Here is a 20,081-nt window from a genome sequence, read left to right on the forward strand (position 1 = left end):
TATGTCTTTATAAAAAAATTGGACCAATTAAAACTTTTCATGTGCTTGTGATGTTTGATCTGATTGCTATTTGTTTTTGCTTGTGATTGTGTTTTATATCACAAAAATTCACCTTCTCTCAAGACTCATCTTCTTGCTCCAAATCTTTGCCCAATGACCATACCTTTTGTATAGGACCAAAAACTATTTTTACAAAAATATAATTCTGACAAAAAAGTGTTTCTTTAATTTAAGCTTTCAAAAACCACGGAATTGAGGTTTGTACTACATGTCCTCAAATTACGAGAAATGTTTTAGCCTAAATATTTATTTCGATGCTATTATCAAAAATACTTCTAGAAACCACAAAATTATTACTTTAAAATTTAATTTCCTTTTGTATTTAAATACCTCTTTTCTAGGCGAGAACTGGTCTTTTATGAGGAAAAAATATTTTTATGCTTCGAAAATAATTGATAAAATTTAGGGAAAGTAAGTCGACATATATTTTCCATATAGGAGAGTTTCAATGCATGGTCATGTTCAAAATACTAGACAAAACCCTTCCAAACCTTTTCTGCCTATTTCAAGTATTTGAATTATATCATTCGAAATATTCTCAAATAATTCCAGGAAAATTCTTGCAAGTCATACTTGATATATATGTGATGATCTTGCCATGTTTAATACCAATCCAAATTGATTTGATTCACCAAAATATTCTAATACCCTCTTTGTCCATAACCAAATTTGAGAAACTCTACATTGCCAAGTTTTCCCAATTGATCCCAAACTTTGTGGGCATACCATAATCACCAAATAATGCCACCACACCAAGTCATGCATTCGGGGGAATAGTTTTGCATGATTAGATCTAGCGAAACCTTATTCCGTTCATTTTTACGGTTTAGAATGTCTGCATTGTCAACATTCTTCAAATCAGATAAAACATTGTGATCAACCTTGTTTTTACCTTCTAATTGACCCTGTTAAATCTCACACCAAGTGGGGAAAAGTATCTTGCCGATAACAACATCAAACACCTTGTGGTGATTTGATAAGACCCACATTTTGAACCCTTCCTTGTTCTCCTTGCCCCCATCTTTTTACCACAACTCCACCTAGTTACTATGTTACCTTAGTAACAATATCAGGGCAGAAGATCAATCATAGGGGCGGGTGGCTGGGGTAAAACCTCTCTTACACCCTCTGTTTTCCCCAAACCAACACCTTTTCTACTTTAGAATCCTTTACCTCTACCTCTCCTTAGCCCCTAAGCTACAAAAGCATCTCTAGTACACCACAAGAGCCAATGGACAAGGTGGGACACCCCAAGGAGTGTGGGAAACCGGCCATGCCAGTCATTTGCAATGTCTGGAACGCACTAAAGTGCCCTCCCGCATTGTAATCGCCTCCCAATGCTAAGCCTCAACTACCTCTGGCCTCTCCATTGTGTCTCCCGAGGGCGCGTTGGCATCCAGGACACGTTATGCGGTCGGCCTCCTCCTCCCGCTCTCTTCGATGACCGTTCCCATGCGCGCCCTTACCTCCCCTCTCGGCCAACCATTAACCTCGCACGCGCGCGCTTCTCCTCTTCCTATCTTCCTCCTTATGTTTGTGGACAGCCCCCACAAACACCTTACACATGCCCTAGCCGACTCCCGTAACCCCCAGCCTCGGCTACGACCGCACCGCACCCCGCCTATAAAAGGCCATCCCGAGGACCTCTCTCCTCCCCGGATCCTCTCTCTCCCTCCTAATCGTGCGTCAGCGCCACCCAAACCCCCTACCGAGCCTCCTCCGCTAGAGATCGACGAAGCTCAACCGCATTGGGTCCATCGTCGTGAGCCTAGAGTAGGCCTCCTCCGACCCTCCTCTTGCTCGATCTCGAGCCTCATCCTCCTCCTGATCATTTTCTTTCTCTCTCTCCTATGCATTTGTAGCCGAGGATCGTTGACCGCAACCTCTCCTCGGGCCTGTCCGCAGCGGCCTCCTCACCATCAGCGACTCCGGCGACCAAGAGGCTCCGTCGACCTCCACACAAACGGCGACATCCTACCGGTTCCATTCCCATCACCAGCTCGCACCGCCGTGCCCTCCTTCATCGATGGTGAGCCCCTTCGTCCCCTAGACAAAGGATGATGATGATCCTGTCAAGGGGCCCGCTTGTCACTATATACCTTGCCCCGCTTCTCTTTCCCTTGAGCTCAACACTGGGCCCTGCCTGTCGGGTTTAACACACACGCAGGGGCGCGCCTCATCTCGCCTGAGCTCGCATAGTTCTGTGGTGGACCAGCTGTGGGCTAATTTGGCCCGACCTGTGTGGCCATTTTCCTTTTTCTTTTTCTCGCATATTCCAAGAAATTCCTCTGGATAAATTGAATGTGCAAATTAAAAAAATTACAACTCCACAAATCTTCTAATATTACAACCTATTTGATTATGCCACTTGTGAATATTTTGGAAAACATTCTATACACTGTTTATTTAAAACATTGTTTTAAATATAAATATTGTGTGTTAAAATACTTTTCACCACTTTTTACACCCCCAAACAATACCTTATAATTTTCTCAATGCTAGTATTCATCCTAGTATATTACAAAAATAGCTTGACATTTTTAGAAGTGATTTATTTTCCCTATATTTGTACTATGTTACTTGGCAACGTTAGATCTTGTTCTTGACAAGGGATTTGGAGAGGAAACACTTGAATACTTTGAAGACTTTGTTAAGCAAAGCAAGCATCCGTTTAACCATGTCTATGAAACCCTTTTTACATTGCATATAGCAGTTTATTTGTTGCATCAAATCATAATCAAGTGGTGACTATCATGGTGGGTTACCTTCATTACTTTCTTTGTTGATACTTGCACTGAGCATGTACACTACCTTCCTATGAGGTTTGTGCGGGTGGGAAGTAGTTTGGATGTGTCGGTGCACTAAAGACTAGGGTCCCTAGTGCCCCAACTTGTGCATGGGTGCAAAGAGCCCCTGCCGGCAGGGCATGGCTGGACCTAGACAAGATGCATCCCCCAAGATAATTAAGGCCTCGGTAAGCCTGCCTTCCCGGGAAGATAACCAAGGCCACACTCATTTGGTGGTCGTGATGAGCTCACCAATTACAAGACCTCGGCAAGCCTCCCTTGCGGGGATGACAACCGAAGCCCCGGTAAGCTTCCTTGCCGAGACGAAGACCCAAGGCCCCGGCAAGCTCCCTTGCCGGGATGACGAGGCTAGGCACTGGAGGACAACTGCCCTTGCCACAGTGCCACCGCCCCCCAAGTTCTAGCGCATGCCACATGCGCCAGCATAGCGTCCAGGTGTCGAAACGCCTGGATACGTGTCTTCACCAGCACATTGCAGACAAGGACAAGACGGGCATTTAATGCACCTGACAGCGGTAGATGGATAAGCACCTCCCTAGGTTCACCGTAACTTCTCGTGAACCTACCACCGAGCATTGTAGGTGATCCTTTGCCTATAAAAGGAGGACCTTAACTCATTCACAACGGGTTAGACTCTTTGGACATTGGCCCACAAGAAGGTTATCAACAGTCACTTTAACAATCAACAAGACAAGGCTAAATACGACCAGACAAGCAGGACGTAGGGTTTTACGCGTAAGCGGCCCGAACCTGGGTAAAAAGGCTTGTCGGGTGTTGAATGTTAGTTATGCTCTGGATGTCACCTTTCCCTCCCTACGATCACAAGGTTTTCACGTTGATTCCATGGGTGTCGACCTAGCATTGTCGACATCTTCGGCGCGCCAGGTAGGGGGTGTGGAGTTTTGTGTGAAACAGAGCAAGGTCAGCACCGAATTATTTGAAGTTTGGGCGCTACGCCGCGTTCCCCCGGAAACGAGGTGCCGTGGCGGGTGCTCTTTTCTGCTACGGATACCCAAGGCCTGCGCGAGCGCATTGCTACGCGCACACGCAGGGCAGGGAGGCAGCGGCTCCAAGGGCAGTGCCGTCAGGCCGATGCATCGCCCCGGGGCCAACATGCAGTTGTCGAGGGCGCGCCTAGGCTCTTCACAGAGGCCCCAGCGCATACTCCGGCAGATGCACCTCTATAGAGTGATGCATAGTCATTGAGGATGCGCCACACGGTTCCGAAGCGCCGGCATGCACTCTAGTGCGAGTGTTGTGCCCCTGAGAGCGTCACATGGCCGCCCAAAGACGCGCTCGGGGTCTCCACAAGCACAACCTAGCAAGAAAAAGAAAAGGGGTTACACCCTGGCCAGCTTTTCCTCCAAACGACGGTCGCGGACCATGAGCTCCGATGCCCCGGCAAAAGATTCAAGCACCATGCAACTGTGGCATGAGCAGATAAGTTTTTAAGTTTAAGATTCAGATCTGAAGTAGATAGATTCTCTGCTTCCCCTTTGAAAGTTTCCAATCTTTGTGTGTGGAGTTTTCTAATACTGGGACCTTTACAAAGATCAGTGCACCTTGTCTTTGTTTCGAACTTGTTCAAACGACCTGAATGGCCACAGAGCGCCTTCAAACAGTTGCAAACCTGATCAACAGAGCAAGCGGCTATGTAACACCCGATTTTGTCTCAAGCTACGCTTAGCGATTTCCATGGTTGCACTGAAGGCGGCAAGGAGCCTTGCCGGTAGTTGTCGGCAAGCTCCCAGATTATGCAAAGGCGAATCATACAAAGAACAGAATCGGAAATAGGGGAAAACAAACTTTTCATTCATTAGTTTAAGTTATTCTCAAACATATTACATGTATGATATGATTTACTCTAACCTAGAGCTACTATTTTTGGCGAGGAACTACGCTCGCCGAACTGGAGCTCGGGAGGACATGGGGCAGCCCACCGCGATATCCAAGTTGTTTCCTCTGGGACTAGCATTGCGTGGAGGAGAACGAAGGCCGAAGAGATGGAGGAGCAGAAGTCCGGGCGCTAACGTGAAGATGAGGCAGCTCCGGTCGTTCCGGCGCGGGAGGGAGTGAGCGGCAGACTAACGGCGCTGATAGGGCCGACGGATAGCCCGAGGAAAGGTCCTCGTCTATAGACTATGTCTACAGGGGACCTCACCCGCTTCCGCTATCATCACCATCCGTCTCTTCCTCGCTGCTCTCACGCGAGGAAGGACTTTCGGTCCCGCTCGAGCTCTCCTTGCAACAGCCGAGACGCCCACCTGAGGTCCAATATAGCTTAACGGACAGTGTGTTCTCCGTTATCTTCTTGAAGCCGAGAACATGCCTATACCAAAGGCTGTGGGCGCGGGCGAAACTTTTCCACCCACGGCCGGGGAAGAGGGTCAGAGGCCTAGTACGCTTCGCAACCATCGGCATGGCGCCATTACTGCAGCCATGCATGCGGAGCCACAGGGTCGGGGCCCCCTCTACTTCTGTTGCCTCGGCAAAGACACCAGGGAGTCGGAGGCGGGACCGGATAGGTCCTCTTAAGTAAACGAGGAACTCCATCGGGTTCCTTCCGACGTGGACCGCCTCAGGAGCAAGCCCCGAGGAAGGCGGAGGCGTTGGAGTAGCGCTCTGCCTCCCCCGGCCTCCACCTCCGCGGCGGCCGCAACCCCTCGCCCTTCCTCCACCACGGGTGCTCGGGGCGTCTTCCACCGTGGCGCCCCAGAAGCTGTGGCATGATCCGAACGGGATCCTCTCGCCGCCCTGGCGGCCGATGGTGGCTGACCCTGTCTCCTAACTATGGTTAGGGGCGAGCGCCACCTAGCGACAAAAGGAGATCCTGAAGACCAGGGCTGAGGAGTTGGTGGATTCATAGGGAGTTGGGTGAGCAAAACCCCTTGCAAGCCCTCCCAATTTATATAAGGGGCACGGGGGCTAGCCGCCCTTGCTCGAAAAGCCACCACCCCTCTCGCCCAATTGCTTGAGTTCACGAGCGAACAAACAACCGCCCTGGTGCACCAATGCATGTACGGGCGAGCACAACCACTACTCCGCTTTTCAAGGCCACGTCTACCACCTATCCATTCATAATTGTGCATGCCACATGCAAGACAGAGGCATTTCAGGAGGCGGAGAGGCCACTCCACGCACAAGCACCCACTTCGCGCATTCGATGCGCGGCGTTGGGAAAAGAAACCGCCAGCAGACCCAACCATGAAGGCTCGTGCACCTCTTTGGGCATGGCCCAACAACGCTTCGCACGCGTGTGTGGCCCAGGCCCCGGGGCTCCTGTCAGTGCACTAAAGACTGGGGTCCCTAGTGCCCTAGACTTGTGCACGGGCGCAAAGAGCCCCTGCCGGCAGGGCATGGATGGACCCAAACAAGATGCATCCCCCAAGATAATCAAAGCCTCGGCAAGGCTGTCTTGCCGGGATGAGCTCACCAAGTATAGGACCTCGACAAGCCTCCCTTGCCGTGATGACAACCGAAGCCCCCGGCAACCTTCCTCGCTGGGACGAAAACCCAAGGCCCCGGCAAGCTCCCTTGCCAGGATGACGGGGCTAGACACTGGAGGGCAACCGCCCTTGCCATAGTGCCACCTCCCGCAAGTTCCAGCGCATTCCGCATGCGCCAGCGCAGCTTCCAGGTGTCGAAATGCCTGGATACGTGTCTTCACCAGCACATTTCCGACAAGGACAAGATGTGCATTTAATGCACCTGACAGCCGTAGATGGATAAGCACGGCCCTAGGTTCACGGTAACTTCTCGTGAACCTACCATCGAGCATTGTAGGTGACCCCTTTGCCTATAAAAGGAGGCCCTTAGCTCATTCACAAGGGGTTAGACTCTTTGGACATTGGCCCAGCAGAAGGTTATCAACGGTCACTACAACAATCAACAACAAAACACTTAATACGACCAGACAAGCAGGACGTAGGGTTTTACGCGTAAGCGGCCCGAACCTGGGTAAAAAGGCTTGCCGGGTGCTGATCGTTAGTTCTGCTCTTGACGTCACCTTTCCCGCCCTACGATCACAAGGGTTTCACATTGATTCCCATAGGTGTCTACCTAGCATTGTCGACATCTTCGGCGCGCCAGGTAGGGGGTGCGGAGTTTTACGTGAAACAGAGCAAGGTCAGCACCGGATTATTTGAAGTTTGGGTGCTACGCCGCGTTACCCCGGAAATGGGGTGCCGTGGCGGGTGCTCTGTTCTGCTACGGATACCTAAGGCCAGCGCGAGCGCATTGCTATGCGCACACGCAGGGCAGGGAGGCAGCGGCTCCAAGGGCAGCGCCGTCAGGCCGATGCATCGCCCCGGGGCCAACGTGCAGTTGTCGAGGGCGCGCCTGGGCGCTTCACAGAGGCCCCAGCGCATACTCCGGCAGATGCACCTCTGCAGAGTGATGCATAGTCATTGAGGATGCGCCACACGGTCCCGAAGCCCCGGCGTGCACTCTAGTGCGAGTGTTGTGCCCCTGAGAGCGTCACATGGCCACCCAAAGACGCGCTCGGGGTCTCCACAAGCACAACCTAGCAAGATAAAAGAAAAGGGGTTACACCCTGGCCAGCTTTTCCTCCAAACGACGGTCGCGGACCATGAGCAAGAAGACTTTGCAGGAGGAAAAAGCCGCCGAGAGTGGTGATTCCCTGCTTGCCGAGTGCTCCGACGCCCCGGCAAAAGATTCAAGCACCATGCAACCGTGGCATGAGCAGATAAGTTTTTAAGTTTAAGATTCAGATCTGAAGTAGATAGATTCTCTACTTCCCCTTTGAAAGTTTCCAATCTTTGTGTGTGGAGTTTTCTAATACTGGGACCTTTACAAAGATCAGCGCACCTTGTCTTTGTTTCGAACTTGTTCAAACGACCTGAATGGCCACAGAGCGCCTTCAAACAGTTGCAAACCTGATCAACAGAGCAAGCGGCTATGTAACACCCGATTTTGTCTCAAGCTACGCTTAGCGATTTCCATGGTTGCACTGAAGGCGGCAAGGAGCCTTGCCGGTAGTTGTCGGCAAGCTCCCAGATTATGCAACGACGAATCATACAAAGAACGGAATCGGAAATAGGGGAAAACAATCTTTTCATTCATTAGTTTAAGTTATTCTCAAACATATTACATGTATGATATGATTTACTCGAACCTAGAGCTACTATTTTTGGCGAGGAACTACGCTCGCCGAACTGGAGCTCGGGAAGACATGGGGCAGCCCACCGCGATATCCAAGTTGTTTCCTCTGGGACTAGCATTGCGTGGAGGAGAACGAAGGCCGAAGAGATGGAGGAGCAGAAGTCCGGGCGCTAACGGGAAGATGAGGCAGCTCCGGTCGGTCCGGCGCGGGAGGGAGTGAGCGGCAGACTAATGGCGCTGATACGGGCGGCGGATAGCCCGAGGAAAGGTCCCCGTCTGTAGACTATGTCTGCAGGGGACCTCACCCGCTTCCGCTATCGTCATCATTCGTCTCTTCCTCATCGCTCTCACGCGAGGAAGGACTTTCTGTCCCGCTCGAGCTCTCCTTGCAACAGCCGAGACGCCCACCTGAGGTCCTATATAGCTTAACGGACAGTGTGTTCTCCGTTATCTTCTTGAAGCCAAGAACATGCCTATACCAGAGGATGTGGGCGCGGGCGAAGCTTTTCCACCCACGGCCGAGGAACAGGGTCAGAGGCCTAGTACGCTTTGCGACCACCGTCATGGCACCATTACCGCAACCATGCATGCGGAGCCACAGGGTCGGAGCCCCCTCTACTTCCGTTGCCTCGGCAAAGACACCAGGGAGTCGGAGGCGGGACCGGATAGGTCCTCGTAAGTAAACGAGGAACGCCATCGGGTTCCTTCCGACGTGGACCACCTCAGGAGCAAGCCCCGAGGAAGGCGGAGGCGTTGGAGTAGCGCTCTGCCTCTCCCGGCCTCCACCTCCGCAGCGGCTGCAACCCCTCGCCCTTCCTCCACCACAGGTGCTCGGGGCGTCTTCCACCGCGGCGCCCCAGAAGTTGTGGCATGATCCGAACGGGATCCTCTCGCCGCCCTGGCGGCCGATGGTGGCTGACCCTGTCTCCTAACTATGGTTAGGGGCGAGCGCCACCTAGCGACAAAAGGAGATCCTGAAGACCAGGGCTGAGGATTTGGTAGATTCATAGGGAGTTGGGTGAGCAAAACCCCTTGAAAACCATCCCAATTTATATAAGGGCCACGGGGGCTAGCCTCCCTTGCTCGAAAAGCCACCACCCCTCTCACCCAATTGCTTGAGTTCACGAGCGAACAGACAACCGCCCTGGTGCACCAATGCATGTACGGACGGGCCCAACCACTACTCCGCTTTTCAAGGCCACGTCTACCACCTATCCATTCATAATTGTGCATGCCACGTGCAAGACAGAGGCATTTCAGGAGGCGGAGAGGCCACTCCACGCACAACCACCCACTTCGCGCATTCGATGCACGGCATTGGGAAAAGAAACCGCTAGCAGACCCAACCATGAAGGCCCGTGCACCTCTTTGGGCCTGGCCCAACAACGCTTCGCACGCGTGTGTGGCCCAGACCCCGGGGCTCCTGTCAGTGCACTAAAGACCGGGGTCCCTAGTGCCCTAGACTTGTGCACGGGCGCAAAGAGCCCCTGCCGGCAGGGCATGGATGGAACCAAACAAGATGCATCCCCCAAGATAATCAAAGCCTCGTCAAGCCTGCCTTGCTGAGAAGATATCCAAGGCCACGCACATTTGGTGGGCGTGATGAGATCACCAAGTATAGGACCTCGACAAGCCTCCCTTGCCGGGATGACAATCGAAGCCCCCGGCAAGCTTCCTTGCCGGGACGAAAACCCAAGGCCCCGGCAAGCTCCCTTGCCAGGATGACGGGGCTAGGCACTGGAGGGCAACCACCCTTGCCATAGTGCCACCTCCCCCAAGTTCCAGCGCATTCCGCATGCACCAGCGCAGCTTCCAGGTGTTGAAATGCCTGGATACGTGTCTTCACCAGCACATTTCCGCATGCGCCAGCGCAGCTTGCTAGGGAAGCTGTGGCATGATCCGAACGGGATCCTCTCGCCGCCCTGGCGGCCGATGGTGGCTGACCCTGTCTCCTAACTATGGTTAGGGGCGAGCGCCACCTAGCGACAAAAGGAGATCCTGAAGACCAGGGCTGAGGAGTTGGTGGATTCATAGGGAGTTGGGTGAGCAAAACCCCTTGCAAGCCCTCCCAATTTATATAAGGGGCACGGGGGCTAGCCGCCCTTGCTCGAAAAGCCACCACCCCTCTCGCCCAATTGCTTGAGTTCACGAGCGAACAAACAACCGCCCTGGTGCACCAATGCATGTACGGGCGGGCACAATCACTACTCCGCTTTTCAAGGCCACGTCTACCACCTATCCATTCATAATTGTGCATGCCACATGCAAGACAGAGGCATTTCAGGAGGCGGAGAGGCCACTCCACGCACAAGCACCCACTTCGCGCATTCGATGCGCGGCGTTGGGAAAAGAAACCGCCAGCAGACCCAACCATGAAGGCTCGTGCACCTCTTTGGGCATGGCCCAACAACGCTTCGCACGCGTGTGTGGCCCAGGCCCCGGGGCTCCTGTCAGTGCACTAAAGACTGGGGTCCCTAGTGCCCTAGACTTGTGCACGGGCGCAAAGAGCCCCTGCCGGCAGGGCATGGATGGACCCAAACAAGATGCATCCCCCAAGATAATCAAAGCCTCGGCAAGCCTGTCTTGCTGGGATGAGCTCACCAAGTATAGGACCTCGACAAGCCTCCCTTGCCGTGATGACAACCGAAGCCCCCGGCAACCTTCCTCGCTGGGACGAAAACCCAAGGCCCCGGCAAGCTCCCTTGCCAGGATGACGGGGCTAGACACTGGAGGGCAACCGCCCTTGCCATAGTGCCACCTCCCGCAAGTTCCAGCGCATTCCGCATGCGCCAGCGCAGCTTCCAGGTGTCGAAATGCCTGGATACGTGTCTTCACCAGCACATTTCCGACAAGGACAAGATGTGCATTTAATGCACCTGACAGCGGTAGATGGATAAGCACGGCCCTAGGTTCACGGTAACTTCTCGTGGACCTACCACCGAACGCTGTAGGTGACCCCTTTGCCTATAAAAGGAGGCCCTTAGCTCATTCACAAGGGGTTAGACTCTTTGGACATTGGCCCAGAAGAAGGTTATCAACGGTCACTACAACAATCAACAACAAAACGCTTAATACGACTAGACAAGCAAGACATAGGGTTTTACGCGTAAGCGGCCCAAACCTAGGTAAAAAGGCTTGCGGGGTGCTGATCATTAGTTCTGCTCTTGACGTCACCTTTCCCGCCCTACGATCACAAGGGTTTCACATTGATTCCCATAGGTGTCTACCTAGCATTTCCGACAGGATGCTAAGTAGTTGCTACACAAGTGGGATGGGAAAGTGCATGGTGTCACAAACAAAACGATTTCAAAGACTTCTCGAAAAACCCATTGGTAGCCACTAATGCCCGAGGGAGATGGTGTTGAGCTAGGTAACCAGATGAGAAAGAAGTGGTGTACCGAGGCATGTCGTTTGTGTGTTTTCAAAAATGGAGAGATTAACCTTACCTAACCTTCCCAACCTTACATGCACAACCATGATAACCTTTATGGATGGGGATTTTTTGATTACTTTGGTCGGTACTACCTTAGAGACTGCATTACTAGTGGAGGTAGTGACGTGGTCACTCTCGATATGGGGTCGTGCCGGAATGGACGACCATGGGATGTTTTCACACACACCGAGCACAGTGTTGGTCCCTTCATGGATGATACTTGTGATGTACATCATGCGGGCTATTTGCCAACGAGTGGACTCCTTGTTAGTATTGTCAGGGGAAAGGCATTGTTTTGGTACTTACCTTGGCTGTGAACAATACGGAGAGTCGTGGCTTGACACGGAAGTTCCCCGAGTCTTGTGGGTAAAGCGTATAACTTCTGTAGAGTGTAAAACTTTTTGAATAGTCATGTCCACAATCATGGACAGTTGGTGGTCCTTCCTAAGCTACGTCCCATGTTTTCACAAACTTGGTGTGTGGAAGGGGGGAATATGGTACTTAAGCTAAGTTAGGTGACTTGACATGATGATTGAACATGAGATGTTCAACCCCTGCCTATATTGATAAGTGTAACTTGTTCATATGGATATCTTCAACCCCATGATTCATGCATTTACAAGATGATTGAACATGTCATTGCACTCAAAATTAGCTTTCTACAACTTACCTATATAGTGTATATCCTGCATTGTTATTGCCTCGATCCAAACATGGGTTGATTGCGAATACATTCAAAGTACTCATTAGCTTTCCAATAGTTATTTAATTGGCCACATATCGCAAAGAAGGAACATGGTGATGTTGGAATTATGCCCTAGAGGCAATGATAAATAAGTTATTATTATAATTCCTATATCAAGATAATCGTTTATTATACATGCTATAATTGTGTTGAATGAAAGACTTAGATACATGTGTGGATACATAGACGAAACACTGTCCCTAGCAAGCCTCTAATTGGCTAGCCAGTTGATCAAGGATAGTTAAGGTCTTCTGACTATGTACAAGGTGTTGTTGCTTGATAACTGGATCACATCATTGGGTGAATCATGTGATGGACTAGACCCACACTAATGAACGTAGCATTTGATCGTGTCATTTTCTTGCTATTGTTTTTCTGCGTGTCAAGTATTTGTTCCTATGACCATGAGATCATATAACTCACTGGCACCGGAGGAATGACTTGTGTGTATCAAACGTCACAACGTAACTGGGTGACTATAAAGATGCTCTACAGGTATCTCCGAGGGTGTCCGTTGAGTTAGTATGGATCAAGACTGGGATTTGTCACTCCGTGTGACGGAGAGGTATCTCGGGGCCCACTCGGTAATACAACATTACACACAAGCCTTGCAAGCAATGTGACTTAGTGTAAGTTACGGGATCTTGTATTAGAGAAGAAGTAAAGAGACTTGCCGGTAAACGAGATTGAAATAGGTATGCGGATACTTACGATCGAAACTCGGGAAAGTAACATACCGAAGGACAAAGGGAATGACATACGGGGTTATATGAATCCTTGGCACTGAGGTTCAATCGATAAGATCTTCGGAGAATATGTAGGATCCAATATGGGCATCCAGGTCCCGCTATTGGATATTGAATGAGGAGTCTCTCGGGTCATGTCTACATAGTTCTCGAACCCGCAGGGTCTGCACACTTAATGTTCGGCGATATTTTATTCGTATTTGAGTTATATGGTTGGTTACCGAATGTTGTTAGGAGTCCGGGATGAGATCACGGACGTCACGAGGGTTTCCGAAATGGTCCGGAGATGAAGATTGATATATAGGATGACCTCATTTCATTACCGGAAAGTTTTCGACATTACCGGCAATGTACCGGGAGTGATGAATGGGTTCCGGGTGTTCAGCGGGGGGGGGGGGGGGGGGAGCTCACCCGGGGGAAGCCCATAGGACTTAGGGGTGCCGCACCAGCCCTTAGTGGGCTGGTGGGCAAGCCCAAGAGGGCCCTTGCGCAGGAGATAAAGAAAATCAAAGAGAAAAAATGGGAAGTGGGAGGGAAGGGAAGGACTCCACCATCCAATCCTAGTTGGACTAGGATTGGAGGAGGAATCCTCCTCCCCCCTTCGGCCGACCCCTTGGGGATCCCTTGGGCCTCAAGGCAAGGTCCCTCCCCTCCCTCCTATATATACCGAGGTATTAGGGCCGATTTGAGACAACTTTGCCATGGCGGCCCGACCACATACCTCCACGGTTTTTCCTCTAGATCGTATTTCTGCGGAGCTCGGGCGGAGCCCTGCTGAGATAGATCGTCACCAACCTCCGGAGCGCCGTCACGCTGCCGGAGTACTCATCTACCTCTCCATTTCGCTTGCTGGATCAAGAAGGCCGAGATCATCATCGAGCTGTACGCGTGCTGAAAACGGAGGTGCCGTTCGTTCGGCACTAGATCGGAGCGGATCGAGGGACGGATCGCGGGACGGTTCGTGGGACGGTTCGCGGGGCGGATCGAGGGACGTGAGGACGTTCCACTACATCAACCGCGTTTCTTAACGCTTCCTGATGTGCGATCTACAAGGGTACATAGATCGGAAATCCCCTCTCGTAGATGGACATCACCATGATAGGTCTTCGTGCGCGTAGGAATTTTTTCTTTCCCATGCAACGTTCCCCAACAGGTGAAGAGTTCATTGGTGACAAACATGCAAACTAGGACGCTGACTAGTCAAAATTCTGATAGGGTTAAGTCAGATAGTATGGGTTCACGCTTTTGTTTAGGATTTCCGCTGCTATTTATGCTTGGTGTTTGGCCTTGATGGCCCTCTCTATGTAAACTTGACCTTGATGGTCTCTATTTGTGTAAAACTGTATGTATGGATGTAAGACTCTTGATTATCCAGCTTCTGCGTGTTCAGTAAGCATTGATCTCTAGGATCACCGTACACATGCATTCGGTGATCACGACTTATGAGTCGCGGTCCCCACAGAGCTGGTATCCGAGCCATCCTGACTGTAGGAAGCCTTAGTTAGCATGGCCATTAGTTAGGATAATAATCTTTGCTCAAACCATACCTAGTACCTACACTTAGGAGCTTCTGCACTTCTTACCTATTCCATTCTATCTTCAAAACTTCACTAACACCTCTCCCTTTAAAACTTGTAGATGGCCATCGTACCCGAAGACCCCCTAGCATTCGGCTTTCCCATACTCCTTGAAGATAGCCAGGAGAAGTGCCAGTTCGGACGATCCATTGTTTTCCTGTACCTCGAGCACAAGGCCAATGCCACGAGGAAGAAGTACCATGTCGATGTGGTCATGAAGGCAAACGACTCCTCGACGAGTTGATTCTTTAAAGGACCACATATGGAGACCTTGGTGATCACAGTCAAGACAAGTACGCGAAAGTCACTCATCCACATTCGAGACATCATCCTAGAAATGGCTATTCGCCACCTACTCGCCACCTACCTTTAGGAAGGATGATATTGGTGAGAGTTGGACGCTGGCTCACAACCTGAATAAGGAGTCCGTGAAGCTATACAAGGAACTTCACCACACCCGGGAGCTACTTCGTCAAGCCAAGATGAAGCCATACAGGAGAAAGAAGGATGGAGCTCCCAAGGGACGACCAGCTATCGCTTACAACGGAGGATTACCCTTAGATAGAGATGCCCCCACTCCGGGAACATCTCAGCTACGTTGCTTGAGTGCGAAAGAGTATCGTGCACTCTTCACCGACCCACCGGTGAAGCGTCGTCGGGATGGACCTCCTCGTTCTGTGACCCCCTCGACCGGAGACGATGGTCGTCCGGATGATGACTAGGAGTTATATCCGGAGGAGCGTTAGTACGAGACCGTACATTCCGACAATTGAGTCCAAGAACCCCTAGGGTAGGATAAGTCATGTACCCCTTGCACTATATGTGTTTAGTCTTTCAACCTTTGTTTTATCACACTTGCACTATACCAACCCCCTTCGGTGCAATTTTTCTCTTTTTTGCTTTCCCGTCTTTCCTATTTGAGTTGTTTGACTTGGCTGCTCCAAATAGGATGGTGACTGCAACCCGTACTAGCACTTTTGTCAACCCCATCACCGACAAATCTAGCTAGAAACCGGGGGCGGGTGGGTCTTCTCAGGATGGAGTTCACGAGGAGTAGCCACAAGGTGACATTCCCCTGCCACCACCTCCCTCCGAAAACATGACCATAGCTCAGTTTCTCCAAGTTTACCAGGAGGAACGCCAAGTCAACTCTGCTTCTATGCAGCAGATGGATCATGTCCTTGTGAACAACGAGCAACAAAGAAGGAATGACAATGGCCGCCCCAATCTGTCGAAGTTCGTGAGGAATTTGTCCCCGACCTTCACTAAGACTGCTGAACCATTTGATGCTGATGACCTGGTCCACACCATCGAGGACCTCCTTGCATTGGTTAACAGCAATGAGGATTGTGAGAAGGTTATTTATGCCTCACACTACCTCGGATGTACCGCCAGATCTTGGTGGGATGGATTCAAGGTTATGCAACGGGACCGTGTGATCACGTTGGCTGATTTCAAGGAAGGATTCCGCATGGACCACATCCCTTCGGTAATCATGGCTATCAAGAAGCGGGAATTTCGATTACTTAAGAAAGGAAGTGGCTCTACTAATGAGTACATGTAGAATTCCAACCTCATGTCGAGGTATGCCCCTGAAGACATTAGCACTAAGGCCACCAAGATAGAGCGCTTCATGGAAGGACTCCGACAACCCTTGTTGTATCAGCTGGTTGTCTGCAGCTGTCGCACTTTCTTTGACATAGTGAACAAGGATCTCACTCTCGAATATAAGCGTCGAGCCATGGAAGATACTCAGAAGTGTGATATGATCAACGAGGGAAGTTCCAGCAACCAGAAACCTCACCCCTATCAGCCTGCTCCAGCCAGTCTAACCTATCAGTTTCAGCAAGCCACGACTACTTCACCTCATCCAAGCTACTAGCCTCACTAGTATGTGAACCCCAGGCAAAATTACAAAAACGCTAACAACAACATTTGTGGAAAAATCAACAACCTTGGCCAGGTCACTTGCTTTGGATGTGGTCAGCCTAGGCTCATCTCTAGGTAGTGCCCTAACAAGAAGCCTCAAGCACAGCACCCTGATGCACAAAAATCAAGGTCAAGACTATGGAGCGCCACCAAGGAGCCCAACTCCCCGCAAACAGCCCAACATTGGCAAAGTTCATGTGAATCACGTCACTGCTGAGGAAGCCTAGGAAGACCAGATGTTATACTTGGTATGTTCCTTTTTTACTCAACCCCAACAATCGTTTTGTTTGATTTTGGTGCTCCGCATTCTTTTGTTACCCAAAAGTTTGCAATAGAGAGTGGTATGAAGCCTACACCCCTTGATAGTTTCATATGTGGATACAAACCACAAGTTTAATTTTGAAGTCCAAGATAGCATGTAAAGGAGTTGGGATTAATATCAACGGGGTAGACTTCGTAGCAGATCTTATCATCTTGAAGTCGCAAGGCTTGGATGTGATCCTAGGCATGGATTGGTTAACCAAGAACCAAAGCTTGTTTAACTGTGTCGAGCGGATTGTTACCATAACCTATAGACAAGGATTTTAAGTCAAGTATGTTCCCAACCCTACCTCTTCTCAAGCCCCTCGGGTTAATTGGCTGTTAGGAATTGAGTTGGATCAAGTGCTAGTGGTATGTGAATACTCTTGATCGTGACATTGAGTTCATTATTCCGATAATGCACAGATCAGGACCCATCTATAAGAAGCCCTATAAAATGGGGTCCAAAGAGTTAGCTAAACTAAAGAAGCAACTAGCTGAGCAGTCCAGAAAAGAATCTATTCACCCTCGTGCATCTCCTTGGGGATCACCTCTTCTATTTTTGTCAAAGGGGGACGAAACTATCCGACTCTGTGTCGATTACCGTTCTCTCAATGAGGCCACAATAAAGAAAACTTACCCACTCCTCAAGATTGAAGACCTGATCGATCACCTGAATGGTGCCAAGGTGATTTCCAAGATCGACCTTAGGTCTGGGTTCTACCAGTTGAAGATCAGACGCCAATATATTCCGAAGACGGAATTCTTGATCCGATATGGCTTGTATGCATACAAGGTTATGTCATTTGGATTAAGCAATGCTCTAACCTACTTCTTTTACCTCATGAACAATGTCTTCATGGAATATTTGGACAAGTTTGTCATTGTATTCATCGACGACATACTCGTATTCTCCAAGTCTAAAGAAGAGCATGAGCTTCACTTGCGGATAGTCCTAGATAAGCTTCAAGAGCACCAACTTTATGCCAAGTTTAGCAAGTGTGAATTCTGGCTGCATGAAGTTGGATTCTTGGGTCATGTATGAATGGCCAAGATTGAAGCTATGACTTAATCGCAATCTCCAAGAAATATGATGGAAGTCATAAGCTTACTCGGACGCGTGGTATATTACCGCAAGTTCATTGAAGGATTGGCAAGCATTGGCCGACCTATAAATCAACTCTTGAAGAAGCACAAGAAGTTTGAATGGACGCCTACATGTGAAGAAAGCTTCAAGGAGCTCAAGAAGAGACTCATGACAACCCCGTTTTGGCCACCCTGATATTCACAACGAGTTTGTGATATATTTTATGCATCGAGAACCGTCCTTGGTGGTGTTCTGATGCAAGAAAGCAGAGTTGTAGCATATCTTTCCACAAAGCTATGTCCCGATGAAGAGAACTATGCCACTTACGATCTTGAGTTGGCAGCCATGGTTTATGCCTTGAAGACATGGCGACATTACCTTCTCGAGAAGCGATGTGATATACACACCAACCACAAAAGTTTGAAGTATATTTTCACTCAAAAGGAATTTAACATGAGGCAATGGAGATGCACTACTCCAGTATGCTGCTAACAAAACACTACAATTAGAGACCCTTCAACGAAACTGTGTGAGATGCATTAATGGCAAATTGTGATGTAATAAAACTGTCAAAAAAGATACAAAACGTTTACATTGGTGGAGACATAAAAATGATTTAGATTGTAGTTGTGTGTGAGATGGGTGGTATACAGATCACTAAAATGAACTGTTTGCGATGAGCATAACAAGTGAAATGGTCAAACACATGAATGTATGAGTGATATACATCATATAGTTCACTCGAATCACCTGTTTGTGATTGGGCAACACAACAGAAACAACCAGCCCGATCAAGGTGTGTGTGATATACGACATACATTTCACTCGGATGAAGTGCTTGCGATTAGCCAATACAACAGAAATGGTTCAATTTAACAAGATGTCTGTGATACGTGGCAAACATGTCACTAATTGGAAATGTGTGGGAAGACCGATAACAACACAGACGATTCATGTTACCAAGCCGTGTGTTTTGTGAGCAAACGATTGCTAGTATACAATTGTGAGCGATTGATGAAATCATCACCGACGGGTTCCATTGTTTAGTCCATGTGCTATGTGATTTGCTCTATTTTCACAACATATACGCTCTGTCTGCAACATATCAACATATATACTTATAAGAGCAGCATTGCACAACCAAATTAATAATACAATTACATATGTGACTACACACATAACATTTTTACACACCAAAGTAAGAAATTACGTGCATACTAAACTAGGACAAACGAGCTTCCAAGCATCCACTTCTTGTTGTGACTACGCTTGCCATTGCTCTGCTTCCGGATGGATCCCTGGCCGTTTTGGGGAAGGAGGTACTTCATCATGTCAACGATCCGCATGTACATCTCGTAGCACATGTATGCATCATTCACCATGTACACGACACGAGCTTTGTCAAGTTTTTCCATCAAGGCCGAGTGCCAGGCACTCTTGTCCTTGGTTCACGAATCCTTCATTTCTGTGTAGTGGGGGTTGATGATGGCTCGGCGAGGTGAGCAAGTGAGTCCTTCTCATCCTTCTTGCTGCCCTAGATATCGACAAGATTCTATCAGGCGATGCCCGAGTTCTTGAGCATGTTTACATTGTTGGTGATGTCCACTGTAGCGAACATGTAGTGGGGGTTGTTGACAAACCTGGCAAACCGCTCGCAAGGCATTGTGGCCAGGAAGTAGTGGTAGACGAGGACGTTATGACACACGCACATCTAGGTGACGACAACCTTGGGACAAGACCTGACACGCGTGCGGGTGTACTTGAGGTCGAACCCGACCACATTTTAATTCTCAGCAAGCAACACCTCCATGATGTGGGTGGAGTGCTCCACCCATACAAGGTTGTTGGTGTACACCATCGAGAGATCCATGAACCTTCTATGGGTGCCACCCGAACATGGATGGTGAATTGCTTCTCATTGTCGGTAACTGCTCGAAGCGCCATTAGAGCCGCAGGGGATACCCTCTAAGAATTTATTGTGGTGGATGTGCTTCCTGCAATACTGGGGCGCGATCGAAAGGTTGAAAAGACATAAGAGTTAAAAGGTCGTTGTAATAAATGGGGGTCGGTGGGCCAGTAATCGTCACATCTTGTCACCACATTCATACAGAAGGGTGATGACGGTCACTCCAGTGCGATAGTTCATTCTTTTCTCTACAAGGTTCACAGTTCAAGAAACCAACTGTGTGCAATAATGCCCAAGATCATAGTCGAGTTAGCTATAAAGATTGTTTGAGATGAGATCGATAGGGAAACACATTAATGGTTAATAAAAT

This window comes from Hordeum vulgare, chromosome 4H, assembly GCF_904849725.1.
Source record: "Hordeum vulgare subsp. vulgare chromosome 4H, MorexV3_pseudomolecules_assembly, whole genome shotgun sequence".
NCBI classification, from domain to species: domain Eukaryota; kingdom Viridiplantae; phylum Streptophyta; class Magnoliopsida; order Poales; family Poaceae; genus Hordeum; species Hordeum vulgare.